The sequence below is a fragment of the Chlorocebus sabaeus genome, chromosome 24, assembly GCF_047675955.1.
Source record: "Chlorocebus sabaeus isolate Y175 chromosome 24, mChlSab1.0.hap1, whole genome shotgun sequence".
NCBI classification, from domain to species: domain Eukaryota; kingdom Metazoa; phylum Chordata; class Mammalia; order Primates; family Cercopithecidae; genus Chlorocebus; species Chlorocebus sabaeus.
Genome location: NC_132927.1, coordinates 11373164 through 11389864, shown reverse-complemented (window position 1 = coordinate 11389864; position 16701 = coordinate 11373164). Strand labels below are relative to the sequence as shown.

The 16701-nt window shown below is 43.6% G+C and overlaps 1 protein-coding gene across 2 annotated transcripts in view; it reads left to right on the top strand.

The window, feature by feature from the left end:
- The window catches only part of BAZ1A (bromodomain adjacent to zinc finger domain 1A), a 231106-nt gene that overhangs the window by 17618 nt on the left and 196787 nt on the right, over positions 1-16701 (top strand). For both annotated transcript variants that reach the window (XM_073010925.1, XM_073010924.1), the window contains exon 5: positions 1816-1926. The gene's annotated coding sequence lies outside the window, so the exon portion shown is untranslated. The remainder of the gene's footprint in view (positions 1-1815; positions 1927-16701) is intronic.

The following is a 16701-nucleotide window of genomic DNA, read 5'->3' as shown; positions in this document are numbered from 1 at the left end:
ATCAAGCCCAGCAGGTGCCGGCTGCTGCGCCAAGTGAGGTGCCCGCCAAGCCTGCGCCCACCTAGAACCTGCGCTGGCCCGCGAGCGCCACACGCAGCTCCTACTCACGCCCGCGCATCTACCTCCACGCCTCCCCGCGAGCAGAGGGAGCCGGCTCTGGCCTCAGCCAGCCCCAGAGAGGGGCCCCCACAGCACAGCGCGGGGCTGAAGGGCTTTCTCGAGCGCGGCCAGAGCTGACCCTGAGGCTGAGGAGGCACCAAGAGCAAGTGAGGGCTGCTAGCACATTGTCACCTCTCACTTGCAGACATCAACATTTGGAAAATATTTTCTTCTGCTAGCAACAGCTTTGCCTGCCACCATCCAACGTGACAGCGTGGCTTTATTAAAGTAAAAGAATAAGATATGACATAGGTAGACACTTACGTTCTAGTTTATGATGACAACTGGGATTTCAAAGACAAGCTGTCTGATTTCCTTTACTACTTTACTACTTTCCTTTACTTCCTTTACTACTTTGTTTCTGCAACGCAGATTAAGGAATATCTACAAAACAGAAGCGTATGACTCTTTCTTGTAACACTTGCTATTTTGTCACTATTGCCTGCCTTCTAACCGCTTCTTTTTTTGGTACTATACTAAAATAGTATGTTGATAAGAGCTTTTATAAAGCTGACAAATTTACTTGACCTAGGATATTGCTGTATGGCCATAAGCAAACCACTTAACACCTCTAGGCCTCTAGTTCCTCATTTGTAAATGAGCAAACTAAATGCTATCCAAGGACACATCTTGCTCCAAGTTTTTGTGATCCTAAGTTTCAATGCTTATTTCTAAAACATCACTTCAGTGTAGACTTTTAAAAATTAAATCGTGAGTGTTATTTCTTACGTTCTTAAATGGTTTTACCAAAATCTGAAATATGATTTCTGGTTGTCATTAGTAGACTTATTAAAACATGTGGCCTGCTAGGCACAGTGGCTCATGCCTGTAATCCCAGCACTTTGGGAGGCTAAGGCTGGAGGATCACTTGAGCCTAGGAGTTCGAGACCAACCTGGGCAACATGGCGAAACTCTGTCTCTCCAAAAACAGTACAAAAATTAGCCAGGCATGGTGGTGTACACTCCTGGTCCCAGCTACTTGGGAGGCTGAGGTGGGAGGATCACCTGAGCCTGGGGAAGATGAGGATGCAGTGAACTGTGATTATGCCACTGCATTCCAGCCTAGGCGGCAGAGTGACACCCTGTCGCAAAAATAAAGGAAACCCATCTTTAAAAATGCAACTTTTAGATAATGGGAATTAATAAACTATAATCAAGGCTTTGATCAGTAAGAGCCTTTTTCAGTTCAGGAAGTTGTAAGTTTTAGATAAACTACAAGATATTACTTTCATTTTATTTTTACTTTATTGAATTATTTTTATTTATATGTTTTGAGACAGTCTCACTCTGTGGCCCAGACTGGAGTTCAGTGGCGCAATTTCGGCTCACTGAAACCTCTGCCTCCCGGAGTCAAGCAATTCTCTTGCCTCAGCCTCCTGAGTAGCGGAGATTACAGGTGCCCACCACCATGCCTGGCTAATTTTTTCTATTTTTAGTAGAGTCGGGGTTTCGCCATCTTGGCCAGGATGGTCTGGAACTCCTGACCTCAGGTGATCCGTCTGCCTTGGCCTCCCAGAGTGCTGGAATTACAGGTGTGAGCCACCGTGCCTGACCAAACTATATTTTTTAAAGCTCGATTTTTTAAAATTTCAAGTAGAAATAAACCTACCAGTAAGAGTTCATTCATTTGTATCACAGTGTATCTTCCTATTTTAGGGTTATCTTTCCAGTTCAGCAGTGCAACTCTATGGAGTAGAATTGAAAGGAGACTTTCCCCAATTGCAGGAAATGGTCATAAAAAAATACCTGTTCACTGACAGAATAAAGGTACGTTTTAACTTAGCCAAATCTCTTTTGCATTGTTTTCCAATCTGTTCTTGGTTGCCATTGTATAGAAACAGATTGAATGATCTTAAATATTTTAAAACATTAACAGAGATGAATTGTGATTATATCCTGTTCACATATTTCTCTCTTTGCTGATTTTATTGGAAAGTAAAATTTTTTGAATTGTCTTCCTACCAGATACAGTTTTGGTGGCAGCATTTTTGAATCTCTAGAGGTTGATTAGAAATGTATTTAATCTCTGAATGTTGAAAATACATAAAAGGCCTAAGTAATGCTCACAATACCTCTTTTTCAGCAGGTATTGTGTATGCCACAGAATAGCAGTTCATGGGGGAATGATGCTATAGGTCAGGCTACAACAGAGGTTTTCTCTTTTTCCCATATTTAAGAAGAAAAATAACAAAAAAGGGGAAAGGAATTTTTTTGGTTAATGCAGTAATCTTTATCATTTCACTAATAGTTCTATAATTCTGATGGCAATGCAGAGAAATATTGAGTATCTCTGATGTCAAGTGCAATCTAATGTGGAAAGACATACCTCAGTAAGATTAAGGATGTAGTCTTCCCCCGCACTTTTTTTTTTTTGAGATGGAGTCTCGCTCTGCCGCCCAGGTTGGAGTGCAGTGGCGTGATCTCGGCTCACTGCAACCTCCACCTCCTGGGTTCAAGTGATTCTCCTACCTCTGCCTCCTAAGTAGCTGGGACTACAAGAGCCCACTACTACACCTGGGTAATTTTTTGTATTTTTAGTAGAGACGGAGTTTCACCATGTTAGCCAGGATGGCCTCGATCTGCTACCTCGTGATCCACCCGCCTCAGCCTCCGAAAGTGCTGGGATTACAGGCATGAGCCACCGCGCCTGGCCTCCCCTTTTTTATAGAAGGAAATTATTTGATTCCCTCCTCTTTTCCACCAATCTCTCTCTCCCCCAATTGCTCATATTAGAGGTAGAGAGACAAATGATCAGAGTAAATTCATTGTCCAATAATAAGTTCATGGTATTTTCTCACTATCCCATGTGTGGTGAACAATAATACCTTGCTCTTACATAAGAATCACATAACAAATAGAATCAATATAATTGAAAATTGAGATTTAAAAATTATGAACTCTTAAAAATCATGGTTTATAAATGGATAATCAAGTAATTTTTGTTGGTTTCTTTTTAAAGAAGATAATAATGGTGTACAAATCACATATTTACTTACTTTTTTTTTTTTTGAGATGGAGTCTCACTCTGTCACCCTGACTAGAGTGCAGTGACATGATCTTGGGTCACTGCAACCTCTGCCTTCCAGGTTCAAGCGATTCTTCTGCCTCAGCCTCCCGAGTAGCTGGGACTACAGGCGAGCACCACCATGCCCAGCTAATTTTTGTATTTTTAGTAGAGACGGGGTTTCACCATGTTGGCCAGGCTGATCTCGAACTCCTGACCTTGTGATCCACCCACCTCAGCCTCCCAAACTGCTGGGATTACAGGTGTGAGCCACTGCGCCCAGCCTTATTTACATTTTTGAAGATTTTTTTTACCCCTTTTCAAAGGAAAATATGCAGACAGACACCCATCCACATACTGGCTTGTAGCTTCTGTGGCCATCAGCAACCCGATAAAAACTTTTTGGCCAGGTGCAATGCCTCACGCCTGTAATCCCAGCACCTTAGCAGGCCGAGGTGGGAGGATTGCTTGAGGCCAGGAGTTCAATAACAGCCTGAAAAACCATCTCTCCCAAAAAAAAAAAAAAAAAAAAAAAATTAGCCGGCTATGGTGGCACACACCTGTAAGTCCCAGCTACTTAGGAGGCTGAGGCAGGACTCCTTTAGCCCAGCAGTTTGAGGCTTCATTGATCTACAGTCATGCCACTGCAGCCCAGCCTGGATAACAGCTAGACTTTGTCTCTTAAAAAAATAAAACTCTGAGGCCGGCTCGGTGACTTACACCTGTAATCCCAGCACTTTGGGAGGCCAAGGCGGGCAGATCACTTGATGTCAGGAGTTTGAGACCAGCCTGGCCAACATGGCTAAACCCCGTCTTTACTAAAAATAAAAAAATTAGCCAGGTGTGGTGGTGCCTGCCCTGTAATCCCAGCTACATGGGAGACAGGAGCAGGATAATTGCTTGAACCCGGGAGGCAGAGGTTGCAGTGAACTGAGATTATGCCACTGCACTCCAGCCTGAGCGACACAGCAAGACTTTGTCTCAGATAAATAAATAAGCAAACTTTTTTAATACCATCTTTTTTTGTTTTTTGAGATAGGGTCCTCCCTGGGCTCAGGTGATCCTCCCACCTCAACCTCCCAAGTAGCTGGGACTACAGGTGTGCGCCACCATACCTGGCTAATTTTTGTGTTTTTTTGGTAGAAATAGGGATGTACCACATTGCCCAGGATGGTCTTGAAATCCTGAGCTCAAGCGATCTGCCCACCTCAGCCTCCCAAAGTGCTAGGATTACAGGCCTTGGTCACTGCACCTGGTATTTATTTTTTTATTTTATTTTTATTATTTATTTATTTATTTATTTATTTTGAGACAGAGTCTCACTCTGTCGCCCAGGCTAGAGTGCAGTGGCACAATCTCGGCCCACTGCAAGCTCCGCTTCCTGGTTCACACCATTCTCCTGCCTCAGCCTCCCAAGTAACTGGGACTACAAGCACCTGCCACCATGCCCAGCTAATTTTTTGTATTTTCAGTAGAGATGGGGTTTCACCATGTTAGCCAGGATGGTCTCAATCTCCTGACCTCGTGATCCGCCCACCTCAGCCTTCCAAAGTGCTGGGATTATAGGCGTGAGCCACCGCGCCTGGCCGCACCCGGTATTTTTATACCACCTTATGACTTTTAGAAACTTTAACAGTTTCCTTCCTTGAAGCTATAGACAAATGGATTTGAGGGATCTTAAAATTAACAGAAAGGATTCTAGGATTGTTTTTTATTGTATCTGTTGAAATCCAGCTAGCCTCCAAGGTTCAATTTTTACTTTTTCATTTGTTTTTGTTGTTGTTTGTTTGTTTCTCTCCTCTCCTCTCTCCCCTCCCCTCCCCTCCCCTCCCCTCCCCTCTCCTTTTTCTTTTCAACAGTCTTGCTCTGTTGCTCAGGCTGAAGTGCAGTGGCATGATCTCAGCTTACTCCAACCTCCTCTTCCCGGGTTCAAGCAATTCTTCTGCCTCAGCCTCCCAAGTAGCTGGAATTACAGGCATGTGCCACCAAGCCTGGCTAATTTTTGTATTTTTAGTAGTAACTGGGTTTCACCATGTTGACCAGGCTGACCTCAAACTCCTAACCTCAAATGATCCGCCCACCTCAGCCTCCCAAAGTGTTGGAATTACAGACGAGCCACTGTGCCCGGCCTGTTTCATCTTTTTGTATAGGGCTTTTCTCTGAATCCTTGGTTTTCTGCTCATACTTAAGAATGAGTAACAAAAAGGCTGATTGAAGTTCTGAGTGGGGATTGTTAACTGTGGACTTCACTATTGAGTGATCTTGCTGGGTAGTTTATTAGTTGGGAAATATCTAGTGAAATATCTTAAGATCTTTCCTCTTGGGCTGATCTGATTGCCTAGAAAAAAACCTTTCCAATCTTCTAGCCGAATAGCAAGCAGCATACTGGGAACAGAGTGGTAGAGCAAAAGGGTTGAAGAGGCAGGGTTCTCCGCATTCTGCGTGCATGTTTCCTTAATTCCCCGATTTGCAGTACGTTACCCTTTCCTTCAGCGAGGCCTGGAATCCCCTGGTTATCCTGTTCAACCCTCTCCAGAGAATAAACCTCTATTCATTTGCTGGAGTAGGAGAAAGGGAAATAGGGATCTGACTGTGTCTTAATCTGACTTTCAGCTAGATTCTCTTATTTTTAGCATTTCTCCCTACTACTTCATCCGGTACCACCAATTATTAGCCTTTTGGAGTTTCTGTAGCATAAGTCAGATTTGAGTCTTAGCTCTCAATATTTCTATCTTTGAAATCAATTTTCTTAGGTCTCCTAAATTCCTTATCACTTCTCCTTTTTCTCTAACTTAACAAATTTTTATATCTGTTATTCCCTTTCCCATTCTATCCATCCTTGAAGGTTTACACCTTCTTTTAAAAACCCCTATTCTGTCATTATAATGGGATTTCAGTAACGTACACGCATGTCTCTTACCCACTGTCTTTACAGGTAAGGCCTATGGATTGAAATTGTTTTTTCCCTTTTCTCCAGGCTAGAGGTAAACTTTCCCTCATTCATATCCCTGGTGTTAGCTTATTCCTTCGATGGCAGCTGTATGAACTTACTAATGTAGCTTTTTTAATCCCCTTACTAGATAACATATGTCAGAGTAAATATTGTGTCTCATTCATCACAGTGTATATCTCTGCACAGTATCTTGTGCATAGGAGGTGCCCATTAAATACTGGTTAAATTGATTGGAGCTACCTTGTGGCCTCTGCGTTGTTAGCATTCCAGAGTTTGCCCAGAGCTATTCCTTAGGGTTTTCCTGGGACCTTAGGAGCACCTCTGTGGGCTGCCTAATTAATTGATCCACCTGATTCTCTTTTACACTGTCTGTACAGTTGTGGGGTATGGGGAGAAAAGAGTGAACAGAGATGGAAAAGAAAAGGGGGGAATTGTTTGAGAGCTATGATGTATCAGGAAGTTAATTTACATGTCTATTTCATGTATTTCATACATGTTTCAAAAGTTTGAAATGATTGACTTTTTCTTTGTGTTGAGTAATATGTTTAGAGGCTCCAAGCCAACTTTAAATTTATTATTTTAGTTTTTTTTTTTTTTTTTTTTTGAGACAGAGTCTTGCTCTGTTGCCCAGGCTGGAGTGCAGTGGTGTGATCTCAGCTCACCACAACCTCCACCTCCCGGGTTCAAGCGATTCTCCTGCCTCAGCCTCCTGAGTAGCTGGGATTACAGGTGCGTGCCATTACACCCAGCTAATTTTTGTATTTTTGGTAGAGACAAGGTTTTGCCAAGTTAGCCAACTGGTCTCGAACTCCTCACCTCAGGCAATCTGCCCACCTTGGCCTCCCAAAGTGCTGAGATTACAGGCGTGAGACACTGCACCAGACCCATATTTTAGTATTCTTAACACTTAAAAAAAGAAGGAAAATATTTTTTAAAAATCAGACCCCAGGCCAGGCATGGTAGCTCATGCCTGTAATCCTAGCACTTTGGGAGACTGAGGCAGGCTGATGACCTAAGGTCAGAAGTTCGAGACCAGCTTGGCCAACATGGTGAAACCCTGTATCTACCAAAAAACTCCAAAAATTAGCCAGGCACGGTGGTGCATGCCTATAGTTCCAGCTACTTAGGAGGCTGAGGCAGGAGAATCGCTTGATCCCAGGAGGCAAAGGTTGCAGTGAGCCTAGATTGTGCCGCTGCACTCCAGCCTGGGTGACAGAGCAAGACTCCTTTTCAAAAAAAAAAAAAAAATCAGACCCCAAAACATTTTGAATATTATATGTTTATAAGACCGTGTGCTTATTTGAACAGAAATCATATGATCCAAAGTAAAGTTTTCTCTTATTTTTAAAATAAAAGTTTGTTTTGCTCTTGGGCAAATTTGTTTCTTCTTACTATCTTTCCTGTTGTCTGCAAGATTTATTGATTGTAGTCTAAATTAATTTGTTTAGGTATATAGTATTGGGGGGGTATTTAACTTCTAAGTTCAGGGATATGTTTGTAAGTTTGTTATATAGATAAAGTTGTGACATGGGGGTTTGCCGTACAGATTATTTTGTCACCCAGGTGGTAAGTGTGGTACCCATTAGTTATTTTTCCTGATCCTCTCCCTCCTCCCAACCTCTACTCTCCAATAGGCCTCAGTATCTGTTGTTCCTCTTTATGTGTCTATGTGTTCTTATCATTTAACTCCCACTTGTAAGTGAGAACATGTGGTATTTGGTTTTCTGTTCCTGTGTTAGTTTGGCCTCCAGATCCATCTCTGTTCCTGCAAAGCACATGATCTTGTTCTTTTCTATGGCTGCATAGTATTCCTTGGTAAATATATACCACATTTTCTTTATCCAGTCTGCCATTGATGGACATTTAGTTTGATTCCACGTCTTTGCTATTGTGAATAGTGTTGCATTGAACATACATGTGCATGTGTCTTTTTAGGCTATAAATGCTGCTCCCCCATGTTCCAACAGCGACCCTGCCAGTGTATCTCCCAATTCAGAGACTTAGGCCCATGTAACCTCCTAACCACCCACAATCATAGGTAAGGCCAACTCTGTGACCCTGGTCAGCAAAGAACAGTTAAAAAATAAAACCTGGCTGGGCTCAGTGGCTCACGCCTATAATCCCAACACTTTGGGAGGCCGAAGCAGGCAGATCACATGAGGTCAGAAGTTCAAGACCAGCCTGGCTAACACACGGTGAAACCCCATCTCAGCCGGGCGCAGTGGCTCACGCCTGTAATCCCAGCACTTTGGGAGGCCAAGGCAGGTGGATCACCTGAGGCCGGGAGTTCAAGACCAGCCTGACCAACATGGAGAAACCCCGTCTCTACTGAAAATACAAAAATTAGCCAGGCGTGGTGGCACACGCCTGTAGTCCCAGCTACTTGGGAGGCTGAGGCGGGAGAATCACTTGAATCCAGGAGGTGGAGGTTGCAGTGAGCTGAGGTTGCACCACTGTGCTCCAAGCTGGGCAATAGAGCAAGACTCCATCTCAAAAAAAAAAGACACATAGCCCTCCTGCACAAATAAGTCAAGTTGGTGTGCCCAACTTATCTCCAGACACCTGCAAGTTAGGTCACCGAAACCTTGGCATTATCAGTACTGCACAAAGCCCTCTTCAACACACAGCAGAAACACCATTCTATAAAAACTCACAGCAAGCGTTTGTCTCTTTTCAGTCAGTATTTTTCTTGCTGACATACCTGTTCCACCCTTGCAATGTATTTTCATACTCTAATTAAATCTGCTTTTTTTTTGAAATGGAGTTTCGCTCTTGTTGTCTAGGCTGGAGTGCAATGGCGCGATCTTGGCTCACCACAACCTTCACCTCCTGGGTTCAAGCGATTCTCCTGCCTCAGCCTCCCAAGTAGCTGGAATTACAGATGCCTGCCGCTACGCCCAGCTAATTTCTTTGTATTTTTAGTAGAGACGGGGTTTCACCATGTTAGCCAGGCTGATCCGGAACTCCTGACCTTGAGTGATCCACCTGCGTCAGTCTCCCAAAGTGTTGGGATCACCGGTGTAAGCCACCAGGCCCGGCCATAAATCTGCCATTTTTTTTTTTAGACAGAGTTTTACTCTTGTTGCCCAGGCTGGAGTGCAATGGCACAATCTTGGCTCACTGCAACCTCCACCTCCCGGGTTCACGCAATTCTCCTGCCTCAGCCTCCTAAGTAGCTGCGTTACAGGCATGTACCACTGCACCCGGCTAATTTTGTGGTTTTAGTAGAAATGGGGTTTCACCATGTTGACCAGGCTGGTCTTGAACTCCTGACCTCAGGTGATCACCTGCCTCAGCCTCCCAAAGTGCTGGGATTACAGGCGTGGGCCACCATGCCTGGCTAAATCTGCCTTTCTTTGCCTACAACTGTCTACATTCTTACCACCGGGGCCACCAGCCCAGATAGACACTGATCACCTGCAACACCTGTCTGATGGGCAAGATTGCCCAGCAGAGTTCAAGTCTGACAGTTCCCCTAGAGCTAAACTCTCCTATTAAAGCAAGTCGAGCCTAGAGGCATGGCAGTCCCTGGCTGTGCTCCATTACAGAATGCTCCTGCAGCAAACCCTCTGGTCTCCACATCAGGTGGCTTGCTGCCCTTACCACTCCTCTGAGCATCTCTCTGCCAACTCAAGTGTCCAGAGTCTCTCTCTGTTGCCCAGCCTGGAATACAGTGTTAAAATCACAGCTCACGGCAACCTCCACCTCCCGGGTTCAAGTATTCTTCTGCCTCAGCATCCCAAGTAACTGGGATTACAGGTGCATGCTACCACGCCCAGCTAATTTTTGCATTTTTAGTAGAGATGGGGTTTTACCATGTTGGCCAGGCTGGTCTCAAACTCCTGACCTCAAGTGATCTGCCTGCCTCAGACTCCCAAAATGGTAGGATTACAGGCGTAAGCCACCATGCCTGGCCTCTCCTATAGGTTTTAAATAAATTGTTGTATTTACTTTTTTGGATAGGTGATACATGTAAGTGATTTCTTTCTTTTCTTTTTTTTTTTTTTTTTTTTTGTTTTTCTTTTGGAGTTTCGCTCCTATTGCCAGGCTGGAGTGCAATGGCGCTATCTTGGCTCACTGCAACCTCTGCCTCCCGGGTTCAAGTGATTCTCCTGCGTCAGCCTTCTGAGTAGCTGGGATTAGAGGCATGTGCCACCACGCTTGGCTAATTTTGTATTTTTAGTAGAGATGGGGTTTCTCCATGTTGGTTAGGCTGGTCTCCAACTCCCAACCTCAGGTAATCCGCCTGCCTTGGCCTCCCAAAGTGCTGGGATTAAAGGTGTGAGCCACTGTACCTGGCCTAAGTGATTTTTAGATGAAAAGCCAAACAAGATCAGTTAACATATATTCACATTTTATAATTTTTTATAACCCATTTTTAAAATGTTTGTATGGTCCTATTTGATTCTGTGAATTAGAACATATTACTTCATTTTATTTATGAAGAAACTGATTACCTAAGAGTATAAACCTAGTTGGTGATGGAGCCAGAATTTGAACTTAGGTCCTTTGACTCTTACAACTAGTGTTATAATTATAGTGGGAAAAACTGAACTGGAAGTCAAAGAGCATAGTTATGACTAAGTGAATAGTTGCTTCTAAAATAAATATTGGCACAGGTATACATATGTAACAAACCTGCACGTTGTGCACATATACCCTAGAACTTAAAGTATAATAATATAATAATAATAAAAAGAATACTCCTTGACAATAAAATAAATAAATAAATAAATAAATAAATATTGACAGGTTCATGGAGTTTTTTTCTTTGTTTTTGAGATGGAGTCTCGTTCTGTCGCCCAGGCTGGAGTGCAGTGGTGCAATCTCCGCTCACTGCAAGCTCTGCCACCTCCTGAGTTCACACCATTCTCCTGCCTCAGCCTCTAGAGAAGCTGGGACTATAGGCGCTCGTCATCACGCCCGGCTAATTTTTTTTTGTAGTTTTAGTAGAGACGGGGTTTCACCGTGTTTGCCAGGATGGTCTCGATCTCCTGACTTCGTGATCCGCCTGCCTCGGCCTCCCAAAGTGCTGGGATTACAGGCATGAGCCACCACGCCCGGCCAGGTTCATGGGTTTTACTAGATAATAAGCATCTCCCATAAGCGGTAGTATTATACTGTTCTTTCTCCAGTTTTTAGAAGTGTTAACCTGTCATGTTGTTTCACAACATCAGTGAACCAATAGATACTTCTTATGTGTTTGTATGCTATAGTATCCTTGTTGTCGTCTGTGAACTCATTCTTATTTAGGTGCTTCGGGCAGACATCTGTACACCAGGTTTACTTGTGCAAAATGCTGATGTTGTTATCATGAATAATGCTTTCAAATATTAATAAGGCAGAACAGGCCAGGTATGTTATTTTATCAAGCAAGAAAATTGTCGTTAAAATATATCCAGCAAGATATGAAAAGAGATTAGTAGGGGAGAAATGTTTTCATATTAAACTTTTTTAAGACAACTCCTCAGACAACTATAAGGAGTATAATCTCGTTACAGATTATAAGGAAAAGTGCTGTTTATCAAATGAAAACAAACATTGATTGTCTAACTTTGTAAAACATAGTATCTAATTTTTTTTTTTTTTTAGAGACAGGGTCTCACCCAGGCTAGAGTGCAGTGGCGCAATCTCAGCTCACTGCAACTGCCACATCCCAGGTTCAAGCAATTCTTCCGCCTCAGCCTTCCAACTAGCTGGGATTACAGGTGTGTGCCACCATGGCTGGCTAATTTTTTGTATTTTTAGTAGAGATGGGGTTCCACCATGTTTACCAGGCTGGTCTCGAGCTCCTGACCTCAAGTGATCTGCCCACCTCAGCCTCCCAAAGTGCTGGGATTGCAGGCATGAGTGATGACACCCAGTGTATCTCATTTTTGACAGATAAAATGATTTCATGATCCAACATTTTCTTAGCAGTGAGGGATACAATAAAATACCAATTCTCAGTGGGCCTTTATACTTGTGCAATCTCAGCTCACTGCAGCCTCCACCTGCCAGGTTCCAGCGATTCTCCTGGGTATGGGCAGCGGGATTACAGGCACATGCCACCATGTTCGACTAATTTTTGTATTTTTAGTAGAGATGGGGTTTCACCATGTTGACTAGGCTGGTCTCAAACTCCTAACCTCAAGTGATCCATCTGCCTCAGTCTCCCAAAGTACTAGCATGTGGGCATGAGCCACTGCGCCCAGCCTGTACTTATTCTTTTCTGCCTCAGTTTTATTTTCTGTGAAATAACATATTGCTATCCTATTATAAATCAATGGGAATTAACTTTGGCTTATAAATGAATATTAAATGGATATAAGAATATTGGCTGGGCGCGGTGGCTCATACCTTAATTCCAGCACTTTGGGAGGCTGAGGTGGGTAGATCACAACGTCAGGAGTTCGAGACCAGCCTGTCCAATATGGTGAAACCCCATCTCTACTAAAAATACAAAAATTAGCCTGGCATGGTGGTGAGTGCCTGTAGGCCCAGCTACTCTCGGAAGGCTGAGGCAGGAGAATTGCTTGAACCCAGGAGGCAGAGGTTGCAGTGAGCCAAGATGGTGCCACTGCACTCCAGCCTGTGTGGCAGAGCAAGACTCCATCTCAATATTAACCTGGAAAACTGATTAATTATTGAACTTTAAAAATTTTCTTAAGGTATTAATAATAGGTTCCTGGAGTTTATTCTGCTATTCAAATAGTAGGAAAACTAGCAAGTCTATGATCACTTTTCTGACTTCCCTGCCACAATTGATGCATCAGGACCTATAGGATCCTCTAATTAGAAAATTCCTGTAGTCTGTAGTCTGAGACCCTGAAATCAGGCTTGCTGATTTCTTACTTTTTATATGGCATATACGGATTCTAGATACAAGAAAGCTCCTTTCAATATATTTGAAAGAGACTTACACTAATATTTTTGGATTGTTGCATCATTTAGGTTTTCATCACAGAGAAATTAAAATACAGGAGTGCAGTGGCGTGATCTTGGCTCACTACAACCTCTGCCTCTCAGATTCAAGCAATTCTCCTGCCTTAGCCTCCCGAGTAACTGGAATTACAGGTGTGCTGCCACAATGCCTGGCTAATTTTTGTAATTTTAGTAGAGATGGGGTTTCACCATGTTGGCCAGATTGGTCTCAAACTCCTGACTTCAAGGGTCTCACTCTGTCCTGACTTCAAGTGATCCACCTGCCTCAGCCCCCCCAATCAAGGAAGCCCTTCATGGCTTCTCTGGCATATCTAACTTGCCAGCATCACTACTTTGTGCTTTGGGGCCATTCTTAAGTAAAATAAGCATTATTTGAAAAACAAACAAAAAAATGAAAATTAAAAAATAAATAAAGGCCAGGCGGGGTGGCTCATGCCTGTAATCCCAGCACTTTGGGAGGCTGAGGCGGGCAGATCACAAGGTCAGGAGATCGAGACCATCCTGGCTAACATGGTGAAACCCCGTCTGTACTAAAAATACAAAAAATTAGCCAGGCGTGGTGGCGGGCGCCTGTAGTCCCAGCTGCTCGGGAGTCTGAGGCAGGAGAATGGTGTGAACCCGGGAGGTGGAACTTGCAGTGAGCCGAGATCGCACCACTGCACTCCAGCCTGGGCGACAGAGCAAGACTCCATATCAAAAAAAAATAATAATAAATTAATTAAATTTTTAAAAATGAACAAAAAATAAGAAATAAGCCTTACTTTACCACCAGCCCTTTGATAGGGAGACAAAGGGCTTGATCTGACAAAGACGACGCTACTAAGTGACTAACAGGTGGGTAGTGGAGACGAGTGTGGATCCCCTGGATAAAGAGATGATTCACTTCTGGGATACAGAGCAAGATGGCATGAAATTTCATCATGTTACTCAGAATGGCATGCAATTTAAAACTTAGGAGTTGTTTTTTTCTGGAAATTTTTGTGTGCTGTTTTCAGATTACAGTTGACCACAGGTAATCAAAACTACAGAAAGCAAAACCATGGCTAAGGGGGGATCACTTTATAAGCTTAACACATTTTTTAATAAATATGAGGCAAATATTCAAACTGTAGGATACCAAGAAGACATTACTAGCACCTGCTTCAATATTCTGTATGTGGAGTAATTCAACTTAATTTTTTTTTTTTTTTTTTTTTTTTTTGAGACGGTGTCTCGCTCTGTAGCCCAGGCTGGAGTGCAGTGGCACGATCTCAGCTCACTGCAAGCTCCGCCTCCTGGGTTCATGCCATTCTCCTGCCTCAGCCTCCCGAGTAGCTGGGACTACAGGCGCCCGCCACCACGCCCGGCTGATTTTTTGTATTTTTAGTAGAGATGGGGTTTCACCGTGTTAGCCAGGATGGTCTCGATATCCTGACCTCATGATCCGCCTGCCTCGGCCTCCCAAAGTGCTGAGATTACAGGCGTGAGCCACCGCGCCCGGCCTCAACTTAATTTTTAAATGTCTATGTATTTGCCTAGAGACAAGTAACTGTCATTTTATTTTATTTATTTTTATTATTTGTGCGTGTGGCATGGGGTCTCCCTCTGTAGCTCATGCTGGAGTGCAGTGGCGTGATCTTGGCTCACTGCAATCTCAACCTCCCAGGTACAAGAGATTCTCCTGCCTCAGCCTCTTTAGTAGCTGGGACTACAGGTGTGTGCCACCACACCCAGCTGATTTTTTTGTATTTTTAGTAGAGATGGGGTTTCACCATGTTGGCCAGGCTGGTCTCGAACTCATGACCTCGGGTGATCCACCCGCCTCGGCCTCCCAAAGTGCTGGGACTACAGACATGAGCCATCATGCCTAGCCTGTTATTTTTTAAAATGCTAGTTTCTAGACCAGGTGCAGTGGCACACACCTATAATCCCAGCACATTGGGAGGCTGAGACAGGAGGATCACTTGAGTCCAGGAGTTCGAGACCAGCCTGGCCAAAATGGCAAAACCCCATCTCTACAAAATGTACAAAAGTTAGCTGCGTGTGGTGATGCACACCTGTAGTCCCAGCTACTTAGGAGGCTGAGGTGGGGGATCACTTAAGCCCAGGAAGCTGCACCACTGCACTCCAACCTGGGCAATAGAGTGAGACTGTGTCTAAAAAAAAAAAAAAAAAGGCTAGTTTCTTTCTTTAGAAGAATTTTTACTGTTGGAAGCTTTATACTGCCCACAATTTGTCACTCCTTAGCTCGACCTCAACCTCCCTCTCTCTCCTCCAGTGTTATGCAATGCATCTCAGAAGATTTGTGGGGAAGGAGAAAAATAGAGTTAAGATGGTTTCGTATTTCATCAGCCAAATGAAAAATACACAAAACAAAACCAGTTTTTCATATAGCATTACTGGTACTCAAACAAAAACATTAAGATTTTAGTAAATGTCCTAATTACTTAGCTCTTTACCATTTTACATTGATTTGATAAAAATTAAATTGATAGAAAACAAACCTATTAGAACTCTGGAACTTTTTTCAGCCAATGATTCTTTTAAATTATTAAACTTCATACAGGGCTGGGTGCAGTGATTCATGCCTGTAATCCCAGCACTTTGGAAAGCCAAGACAGACAGATCACTTGAGACTAGGAAGTCAAGACCTGTGTGGCCAACATAGTGAAACCCCATATCTACTAAAAATACAAAAAATCAGCTGGGCATAGTGGCATGCACCTGTAGACCCAGCTACTCTGGAGGCTGAAGCGCGAGAATCGCTTGAACCCGGGAGGCAGAGGTTACAGTGAGCTGAGATCAAGCCACTGCACTCCAACTTGGGTGACAGACTGAGATTCTGTCTAAAAAATAAAATAAATTAACTTCACACAGCTTCTTCATTTTTTTGTCACCTTATTCCCTCACCCAACCTGCAGTGCTGTCTAGTAATGCAGATGCCCGAGATGTCCCAGCCTCATCCCATTTTGGGATACAACAGCTTAAACATGCCAAAATTTGATGAAAACTTCATCATTAGTAGACATTATAAGGTATTTTTGTTGATGGTGAATTCCACAGCCATTCGGCTATTAATTGCACTAATTATGCAAGCATGTACTAAGTGTCCGCTGTTTATCCAGCACTCTGCCAGACTGGATACAAACATGGAACACTTGGGTCCACTCTGAAGGAGGTCACAGTCTAAGGGGAGAGGGGCTATGTTTGTTTAGATACAGAGTAAGGAAAGATGTCCCTGGTAGAGGGAATGGCATATGCAGTGGCATAGAGGAGAGTATTTTAGTACAACCAGGGCCCAGGCTAGGATTACATGAGGTTGGTGAAGTAGACGAATGCCAGATCGGGAAGGACATAGCATGGCAAACAAAGATCACATTGTATTCTGAAAGGGGGAGCCATTCCAAGATTCATTACCATGCTGATATAGTCAGAATAAAATTATAGAAACATAATTCTGAAGACATTATTTAGGATGGATTAAAAGGGCAAAACAAGGTTGGGTGTGGTGGCTTACGCCTGTAATCCCAGCACTTTGGGAGGCCAAGGCGGTCAGATCACAAGGTCAGGAGTTCTAGATCAGCCGGGCATGGCGGCAGGCACCTGTAATCCCAGCTACTCAGGAGGCTGAGGCAGGAGAATTGCTTGAACCCGGAAGACGGAGGTTTCAGTGAGCCGAGAT